General features: G+C 51.4%; 1 non-coding gene across 1 annotated transcript in view; it reads left to right on the top strand.

Moving 5' to 3' along the window:
* The first annotated feature begins 14 nt into the window (after positions 1-14).
* The window catches only part of LOC102242362, a 21,000-nt gene continuing 11,568 nt past the window's right edge, over positions 15-9,446 (top strand). The window contains exon 1 of the transcript XR_001362816.1: positions 15-89. This is a non-coding gene — a transcript (uncharacterized LOC102242362). The remainder of the gene's footprint in view (positions 90-9,446) is intronic.

The following is a 9,446-nucleotide window of genomic DNA, read 5'->3' on the forward strand; positions in this document are numbered from 1 at the left end:
CGCGACCTCCCCACCCTGAAGGCGGCCGTGATCGTGGCGTGCGCCTTCACCGCCTTCCTCATCGCCTGCCTGCTGCTGCGCGTCTTCAGGTGGGTCCCGTCGCCCCTCTCCTTCCCCCGCGGGTCCACCTGCACCGCCTACCGGCCGTGACCGTGACCGCGTCCGCGCCACCTGCGCGCACAGATGCTTTGAATGCGGGCTCGGCTCCGTCTAAGGCGCCCGGTGTGCGCCTTCTACCCCGCTCCCTATGCCGCCCCGCGGTGGTGCGTTCGCCTGGTTCTCCTGGTAACATTTTAGGAATTTTCTCCTCTTTTAACTATATACATATAAAATAAATATTGAATCCCCTTGAACTCTCTGTGAATGCTTAGCACCAACAACAGCACTCCGATTTTTGATAACCTTACACGGGATTTATGTTTACACCCGTTTCACAGATGAGGGTAAATTTTCCCGCCAGGCACGGTGGCTTAGCCAAGTAAACTCAGGGGTGGAGGTAGAATTTGCAACCAGGTCGGTCTGACTTCGGTCTTCCCTCCTTTCCTTCCTCTGAGGCTCCCTAGCCCCAACCTGCCTTTTTTCTTTTCCTTCCCTGTGTTACTAAAGGAAGCAGTATCGGGCATATGGGGATGTCTGCAGGGGGCCTGTTGGGGGTGCGCTTTGCGCCCCAAGGATGCTTGGTGACTCCTGGTGGCCTCAGTACTTCCTGTTAGTGGGGGACACGGACAACTCTGCTATGCTCCTACCTGACTGAGTTGGTTTAGGTTCCATGGGTATAAGCCTTATACTATAAGGGATCCTGGAGAGGCTTTTGTAGGTTGCTCAACGCTCCTACCTGGCTGAGTTGGTTCAGATTCCATGGGTATAAGGGATCCTGGAGAGGCTTTTGTAGGTTGCTCAAGTTCAAGGAGAATGTATCTGGGAAGTTGGGAAGGATGTCCAGGTGCCTGGAGTAGGGAGATGGAGAAGGTAACAGTGGACGCAAGGGGCATATTTCCCCCCAGTGCCTGGGAAACCCTGTCTTTGAAGGAAAGGAACCGAATGTGTCCGGTTACTGGGGCGGGCTGCCGGGTCATGTGGGTGTGTATGTGTGTGTATCATTACTCACGGCCATTCCCTCCCCTTCCAAGTGTACACAGTGTGCTGGGGTGTTTGATCAGCTGTTGGAGGTTTGGGGCCGGGGCTTGCACTCCCCGTGGGAGCATTTTTAGCGGCAGGAACAGAAACCAGACCGGGAGGGGGAGTTATCTATAGGTTTGCAGTTGTGGTGTGACTTTGAGTCAAGGTGTTTCCTGGTGCGTCTGTAGGATGAAATGGCAGTGGACCTAAGCAAATGGAGGGGGGGGAACTGTGGCGCCCCGGCCACCCCACCATCCTGTGCCCTGGCTTTGGCCATGTTCCTCACTGTGCTGGTCCCCTCATGTGGGAATTGAATTGCCCCTCTCTGGACCCCGGCCTTCCCTCTGCCCATGCCTCTGCTGACAAACCTCCCTGCGGCCATTACCTGGGCATTGCATTCGGGGCCCTTAACAAACTGAAGCCAGCGCACCTTGCGGCCATCAGCCCTCCCAAGCCTTCTCTCAGTCACCTGCTCCTTTCCCTACACTCCACGGTGCTGGCCATTCCTGCTTCACACCTGCCAAGACTGCCCACAGCCACCAAGGCCTGGCCCCATGCTTCTTCCCAGTGTTCCTGGATATCCACGTGAGGCCCTGGCTTCCTTTTCTGGCCTCCCGCAGCCCTAGCCTTCGTGCAGCCTCCATACAACCCTTCTGCTGTGCTGGGTGGCTGGGTGTAGTGTCCAGTCCCAGTATCCACGTGAGGCCCTGACTTCCTTTTCTGGCCTCCCCCAGCCCTAGCCTTTGTGCAGCTTCCGTACAACCCTTCTCCTGCTGTGCTGGGTGGCTGGGTGTAGTGTCCAGTCCCATACTTAGAGACAGCCCAGTGTCTCCATAGCCCTCCTGGCCTGGCATCCAGCAACGCTCCATCAGCCTCATTCCCTGACTGTTCAGGTGGAGCGAACGTTGATGCCTAGAGCAACTCTGAGCCTGGAGGTTTGAAACGTTTAGCAGAAAATAGGCCGCTGAGCCCAGAAGGCGGTGGACTTTTCAAGCAGGCATTTGAACTATTTTGCCAGCCTGCTCCTTATTATCCAGGAGGGGGAGAGGAAAGCAAGCAGCGTGCGGCCAGATGTGAGGGCCCCGAGCGGGAGTTTGGGAGGGAGAGCAGCCCTCAGGCCTGGCCGGATGGGTCCTCATTGGCTTGGGTGCGGAGTGTTGGGAGAAGGTTCTGGCTTCACAGAGAAGCCAGGGATGGACACGATCTGCCTCCCCTTCCCGAGAAGGCGGTCTTGGGGTGAGCTACCAGGTGGACAGGATGGAGACGGGAACTGGTTTCTGATGGAGTCAGCAACTCATGGCATTTGCAGCCGGGAAGGGCCTGGATGCTGCACAGTCCCCATGGGCTCCTTGGCAGAGAGAAAGTTGTATAGTCTTGGGGTGAGCTACCACGTGGACAGGAACTCATGGCATTTGCAGCTGGGAAGGGCCTGGATGCTGAACAGTCCCCATGGGCTCCTTGGCAGAGAGAAAGTTGTATCTCAGGGCAAGGAGTGAGTCGTCTGTGCGATTCTAGAACACTCTACATGTCTGTGGCTAAGGCAGCACTGTGCCCCATCACACTGCTCGATAGTCTGCACTGAGACCTTCCCCCTTTGGTTCTCTGCAGGCTCAGTCCACAGGCTCCCAAAGGCCTGCCGCACTGGCTGGGCATCCCTCTCACGTGCCCACCCCTGCCCAGCTTCTTAGCAAGCAGTTGCCACTCCTGGCCATTCCGCCCTGTCACCCTGAGGCTATCTCACCTGCACCCATAGCCCTTCCACCCACGGAAACTTCTCCACCTGCCAGCGCTTCTGCCCGCCCTGAGTCCCTACTTTGTCTCTGAACCACAGCCCTCGTCTTCTGCCACCAGCCTTGTCCCTGCTCCCGCCATCGCCCCTCTGCTTAGCACGTGGGCAAGCTGGCTCTTCACGACCAGGGCCTGGCCTCCCTCCTGAGTCCCTGTCTTGGTTCTGCCCGCGGTTCCCGCCCTTCTGGACTTGTAGGGGTTCTCCAGAGTGGCCTGTGGCCTCAGGCCTGCGTGTTCTGCCCTCTCTGACCCTCTGCCTGGAGTCCCCTTCGCCACCAAGACCGCATTGCCAGCTCCTTGCTGTTTGCCCTCCTGCAGCGCCTCCTGCGAGAAGCCACCCCTGCCAGGGCCCACTAGTGCTCCCAGAGCACACTGGAGTTTTTTTAAAAAATATATTTTTATTGATTTCAGGGAGGGAGGGAGAGGGAGAGAGAGAAACATCAATGATGAGAGAGAATCGTGGACTGGCTGCCTCCTGCACGTCGCCCCTCTGCTTAGCACGTGGGCAAGCTGGCTCTTCACGACCAGGGCCTGGCCCCCCTCCTGAGTCCCTGTCTTGGTTCTGCCCGCGATTCCAGCCCTTCTGGACTTCTACAGGTTCTCCAGAGTGGCCTGTGGCCTCAGGCCTGCGTGTTCTGCCCACTCCGACCCTCTGCCTGGAGTCCCCTTCGCCACCAAGACCACATTGCCAGCTCCTTGCTGTTTGCCCTCCTGCAGCACCTCCTGCGAGAAGCCACCCCTGCCAGGGTCCACCAGGGCTCCCAGAGCACACGAGTTTTTTAAAAAAATATATTTTTATTGATTTCAGGGAGGGAGGGAGAGGGAGAGAGAGAAACATCAATGATGAGAGAGAATCGTGGACTGGCTGCCTCCTGCACGCCCCCACTGGGGTTCAAACCCCGGGCATGTGCCCTTGACTGGAATTGAACCTGGGACCCTTCAGTCCACAGGCTGATGCTCTATCCACCGAGCCAAACCAGCTAGGGCTGCACACTGGAGTTTTGAATTTCCCATGTGAGTCAAGAGTGTCCCTAACATGTCTCTTTGCCACAGGAGGCTGAGGACTCCCGAGAGCAGGGCTGGGCCTTCCTCGTTTGTCTCTCTAACACCTACTGTGGCTCCAGGCACAAGCTGCCATCTAATAAAGATATTTTTAGCAAATGAATGTTGAACTTCTAAGTAGTTTACACTTGCTGATGCTTCTCAAAATGTCCTCTCTAACTAGATGCGTGGCTGATGCCTGAAACCGGTGAGGTAGGAATTTGTTTGAATGGTGGCCCTTCCTTTTCTTAAAGATGTAGATAAGGGAGGAAGGGTGCAGTGTTTTTGTTTATAAAGTGGCAGTCCTGGCCTATTTGTCTGTTTTCCCTGAAGGAGTCACTTTGCCAGACAACAGAAAAAATGTGGATCCAAGGAAACTGTTAAAATTAGAAGCAAAGAATGTGTATTGCAGTGGGAAAAAAAATCTTTAGCCAAGCAATCCCATTCCTAAGGCACACACATTTTTCACTGTGATACAGTCTCTTTGCTTCTAAATGTATTATTAGGAGAGGACGCAAGGATGCACGGGCAATGGAATTCAGAGCAGTTGTGTTTGATGGCAAAAGGTTTAAATAGATCTAAGTTTGCAACAGTTGGGCATTGGTTAAAGAAATTATGGTAATCCTTACACTGAAATACTATATGGCTGTTAAAAATGATGGTGTTGCTATAATACTATATACTGTTAAATGGAACAGGTTATAAACCACATGTTTAGTATGAGCTCATTTAAATAAGTAATTTATGTGAATGTGCCAAAAACATCTATGTATATGTATGCATTCTACACGTGAATGTGTAGACTGTTTATGACATCTTTATTATTCATGATACATTTCTACATTGCCCGAATTTCCTTAAAATGGACATCTATTCATTATTTCTCCCCCTGTCTGTACCCTCAGCTCCCTGCTGCATCCTTGGACGTGTCCCCCTGAGGACCTGTACACCTATGAGTGGGATTTCCAGGTCCGGGGGCACACATACTTGATACGCTTGAGTCTATACTCTTTTACCCTCCCATCTGCAATGCCTGTGGGTGGAGTCTCAGGTTCTCCCATCATGTTCAACACATTAGCATTATCAGACTTGTTGTTAAATGGAACAGGTTATAAACCACATGTTTAGGATGAGATCATTTAAATAAATAATGTATGTGAACGTGCCAAAAAATCTATGTACATGTATGCATTCTACACGTGAATGTGTAGATTGTTTATGACATCTTTATTATTCATGATACATTTCTGCATTGCCTGAATTTCCTTAAAATGGGTATCTATTTGTTATTTCTCCCCCTGTCTTTACACTCAGCTCCCTGCTGCATCCTTGGACGTGTCCCCCTGAGGACCTGTACACCTATGAGTGGGATTTCCAGGTCCGGGGGTACACATACTTGATACGCTTGAGTCTATACTATTTTACTCTCCCATCTGCAATGCCTGTGGGTGAGGTCTCAGGTTCTCCCATCAAGTTCAACACATTAGTATTATCAAACTTGCTAAGGTTTTCCAACCAAATGAGTGTGATTTGGTATCTCGTTGCTTTGTTTTGCGTTTTCTGTTGAGTTTCAGTAGCCGTCTCATCTCTCCCCATACTTATTAATCCATCTGCAGAATCATTTATACCTTTTTCATGTATTTTAATAAATATGTTAAGATGAGACAAAATTGGAAGGAGAGACAGCAGTTTGAAGGCAGACTGCTCTCTGGCCAGAGTACGTGTGTGTGTGTGTGTGTGTGTGTGTGTGTGTGTGTACATGTGTGTTTTGTACGTGCAGTTCTGCCCAGTTCACAGAGAAGCTGTTCCCCCCACCCCTCATGTTGTTCCTTGACTTGCTTCTGAGAGCTGGAAGGGAAGCAACTAAGAGGCTGTGTCTAGTAAGTAGAAAACTTCCATTCCCCCATTTTGTTGTTGTTGTTAATCCTCACCTGAGGATGTTTTTTCCAATGATTTTCAGAGAGAGTGGAAAGGAGAGAGGGAGGGAAAGAGAGACAGAGGAGAGAGAGAGAGAAACATTGATGTAAGAGAGACACATCAATTGATTGCCTCCCGCATGATCCTCTACTGGGGCCGGGGATCAAACCTGCAACCCAGGTACGGGCCATTGACCAGAAATCGAACCCGAGACCCTTCAGTGCATGGGCCAGTGTTCTAACTACTGAGCAACACTGGCCAGGGCTGATCCCTCTGGTTTTTTGTCAGAGCATCTGCTGGGGTAGCATGGATTCAGGAACAGCACATACGCCAGTGGCCGCTGTTCTCGGTACCTTTGGCGTCTTAGATCTAACTTTACCCTTTGAGATCTGCGGGGATGGAACTCGACTTTCCGGTGTCTTACAAAGAAGGTGGAGACAAGTCAGAAACCACCACCTGAAACCACAGCTTTCCTTTCCTCCAGGGGAACCTTCCCCGCCTTGGCGAGCCTCCCAGCTCTCCTGCTCCCGCCACGTTTCTCCCAGATCTCTGTTGGCTCCATGCCCAGCCACCTCTTATTTCAAAAGCTCTGTAAAATCTCTGATCCGAAAAGAGGGTTTGTTTTGGTGCTTCCTGGCGAACGGAGAGGAACACAAATTCTAGCTGATCTGACATTGCCCAGCTGTCGCACATGCGTCGGTGGCAAAGATGCACGCCACCGTGTCCTGCAGATGTTGGAAGCGCGGAAACCTAGTCGTTTTACTCAGCCAGATCTTTGGAAAGGAACGAAAACTTTCCTTCTTAGCCTGGAATCCCCAAACTTTCCACAACTTGTCTGTGTACTGACATTTGTAATAAGAATAAGAGTTAATATATGCATATATGCATAGCCCCTGGGCACAGACAATAGTGTGGTGAAGGCCTGGGGGTGGAGCAGGTGGGGGGTGGAGAGAGTCAGTGGGGGAAGAAAAAGGGACGCCTGTAATACTTTCAACAGTGAAGATAAGTTAAAACAAAATAAGAAAAGTCAAGAGAAAATGTAAAAGCTTCATACTGTTAGGATTTGGGGAAAGTTGCCATTCTGAAGTGTTTTTCGTTATTGCGCATTCGCATATTGGTATTATTTTAATAAATTGGAGCGTTGGGCAGAGCCATGGTTGGAAGACGCAGTCCCTTTCTGTGACTTTGAGAGGGACTGTGGAGTTTGTTTGACATCAGGAGGCCATTTTTTTAAAAAAATATATTTAAAAGGATATGTGCACCCATATGTTCATAGCAGCACAATTCACCATAGCTAAGATCTGGAAACAGCCTAAGTGCCCATCAGTAGATGAATGGATTAGAAAACTGTGGTACATCTACACGATGGAATACTATGCTGCTGTAAAAAAGAAGGAACTCTTACCATTTGCAACAGCATGGATGGAACTGGAAAGCATTATGCTAAGTGAAATAAGCCAGTCAATGAAGGAAAAATACCACATGATCTCACACATTCATGGATAATAGAGACCATTACAAACTCTTGAACAATAATAGATACAGAGGCAGAGCTGCCTCAAACAGATTGTCAAACTGCAGCGGGAAGGCTGGGGAGGGTTGGGGGGCAGGAGGGAAGGGGGTAAGAGATCAACCGAAGGACTTGTATGCATGCATATAAGCATAACCAATGGACATAAGACACTGGGAGGTAGGGGAGGCCAGGGCATTGTCAAGGAAATGGGCAAAAAACGGAGACATGTAATACTCTTAGTAATAATTTAAGCAATAACAAAATTATTTTTAAAAAAAGAAGAAAGAGACCTTCCTTAGTATAAGCCACTGAAGCTTTGGGAATGTTTGTTACTCACCATAACATCTAGCCCAGCGTTTCTCAACCTGTGGGTCATGACCATATTGGGGCTTGGTACATGCCTGACCGGAATCGAACCTGGGACCTTTCAGTCCGCAGGCCCGATGCTCTATCCACTGAGCCAAACCGGCTAGGGCGCCATTTTTTTTTAAGGAGGTTGTTTTTGGTTGTTTGACTAAGATTTGAATTGGGGGGAAAGCGAGCTATGCAGCTGGACATCTGGGCTTGAGGTGGACAGTTTGGGAGCTCCTTCCGAGAAGTAACTATCCCTGAAGTGGGGGTAGTGGTGGCAAGAACTGACCTGTGCCAGGGACAAGTAGATGCCGAACGGATCCCTTAAGCCGTGTGCCCCACAGCACGGTGACACCACAGTTTCCAGGCTGTGTTAGGTCCCCGGGGTCCACCAAAGAGTCTCTTGGTCATCTTGCCGCTGCCCCTAGAGGCTGCCTTCCTCGCTCCAAGCCTGGCTTTCCTCCGCTGGCACCGCACATAGAACCAAGTGGGCCAGCCCTTGGTAAACACACTTGAGCGCTGGAGGAACAGGTCTAGGGGCATTGCTGTTGTCACATCTCATGGGGCTCCTTAGACAGGTCAAACCCGGGGCTACCATTTCACCTTAGAAGAACGAGAGGTGGTCTGGCCTCAGGCACTGAGAGAGGGAAAGAGAAACCAGGGTGGGGAGCAGATGGAGGCGGCCGTGTTATGGAGGAAAGCCCTACAGTGCATTGTAATTGAGCTTTGTGTGGCTGCCTGGCCCGTGTTGTGTGATCCCAGCTGAAGCATGAGCCTTACTGGACACACTGTGTGTTGTGTGCTAGATGCAGGTGCTGGGGTCAATCAACGAGGTAGCACTTTATTAATCCCGAGGGGACAGACAGTGCCCACGAGGGGAGGGAAGCACCGAGGTTGTATAATTAGCGGCGGGGACCTTGGCTGAACTTGTGTACCAGCCCATCTCTCCGGCCTCATGGTTTTAGCTGAATTATTCAATGTCACTCATGCTTGGCACGCGTGACCAGTACACTGTGGCCGGGGAACGGAGTCAGAGGCTGCAAACTGATGGCCCACAGATAAGTGTATATGGTTTTGTTCTGATCTGCACAGTGATTTTAAGCAGGTAGCTGAGAACACTTAGAAATTGGGAGTCTCCTGCTTTTCCTGACAAGTGGAAATATCTGGAAACGCTGGGCCTCTGCCCCACGTGACAGTCAGGTGCGGCGGCTGGGCTTGTGAGCACCACCCTTTGTATCTCTTGGCCCCGGAGACAGAGAGTTGGCTGCCAGATGGCCAACGTCACTGTGTTTGTTCTAATGTTTATGCCACACCAGGCCCGCTTCACTGGTTTCTGTGCTTATGGGGCTCTGGGGTTTGTGGGGGTCATTTCGCTTGACTGGGTGCTGGTGTTGGAGCAGAGGGCCCCAGCATGGTGTGGAGGGGCAGCTGCAGGACAGGGGGGAGGGGTGGTGATGCTGGTGACACTGCTGGGGGCACCTGGAAGGTCACAGACACCTGTGTTCAGGGAGCCGTGGCCGGAGCCCTGTTGGATAGAGGTCGGGGTGAGTGACTTACTCAGAAGAGCCGAGACAAAGGAATTGCAGAGCCGAGATCTGAACCCCAATCCTTAGACGTGCCGTCTGTGGATCTGACCACCACACCCCCAAATTGAACTTCCAGTCACAGCCCTGATGGGCTTGTTTAGTTTTGTTTCTCCCTGGGGGGGGGGGGGGGA

Source organism: Myotis brandtii, unplaced genomic scaffold (genome assembly GCF_000412655.1).
Source record: "Myotis brandtii unplaced genomic scaffold, ASM41265v1 scaffold308, whole genome shotgun sequence".
Lineage (NCBI taxonomy): Eukaryota > Metazoa > Chordata > Mammalia > Chiroptera > Vespertilionidae > Myotis > Myotis brandtii.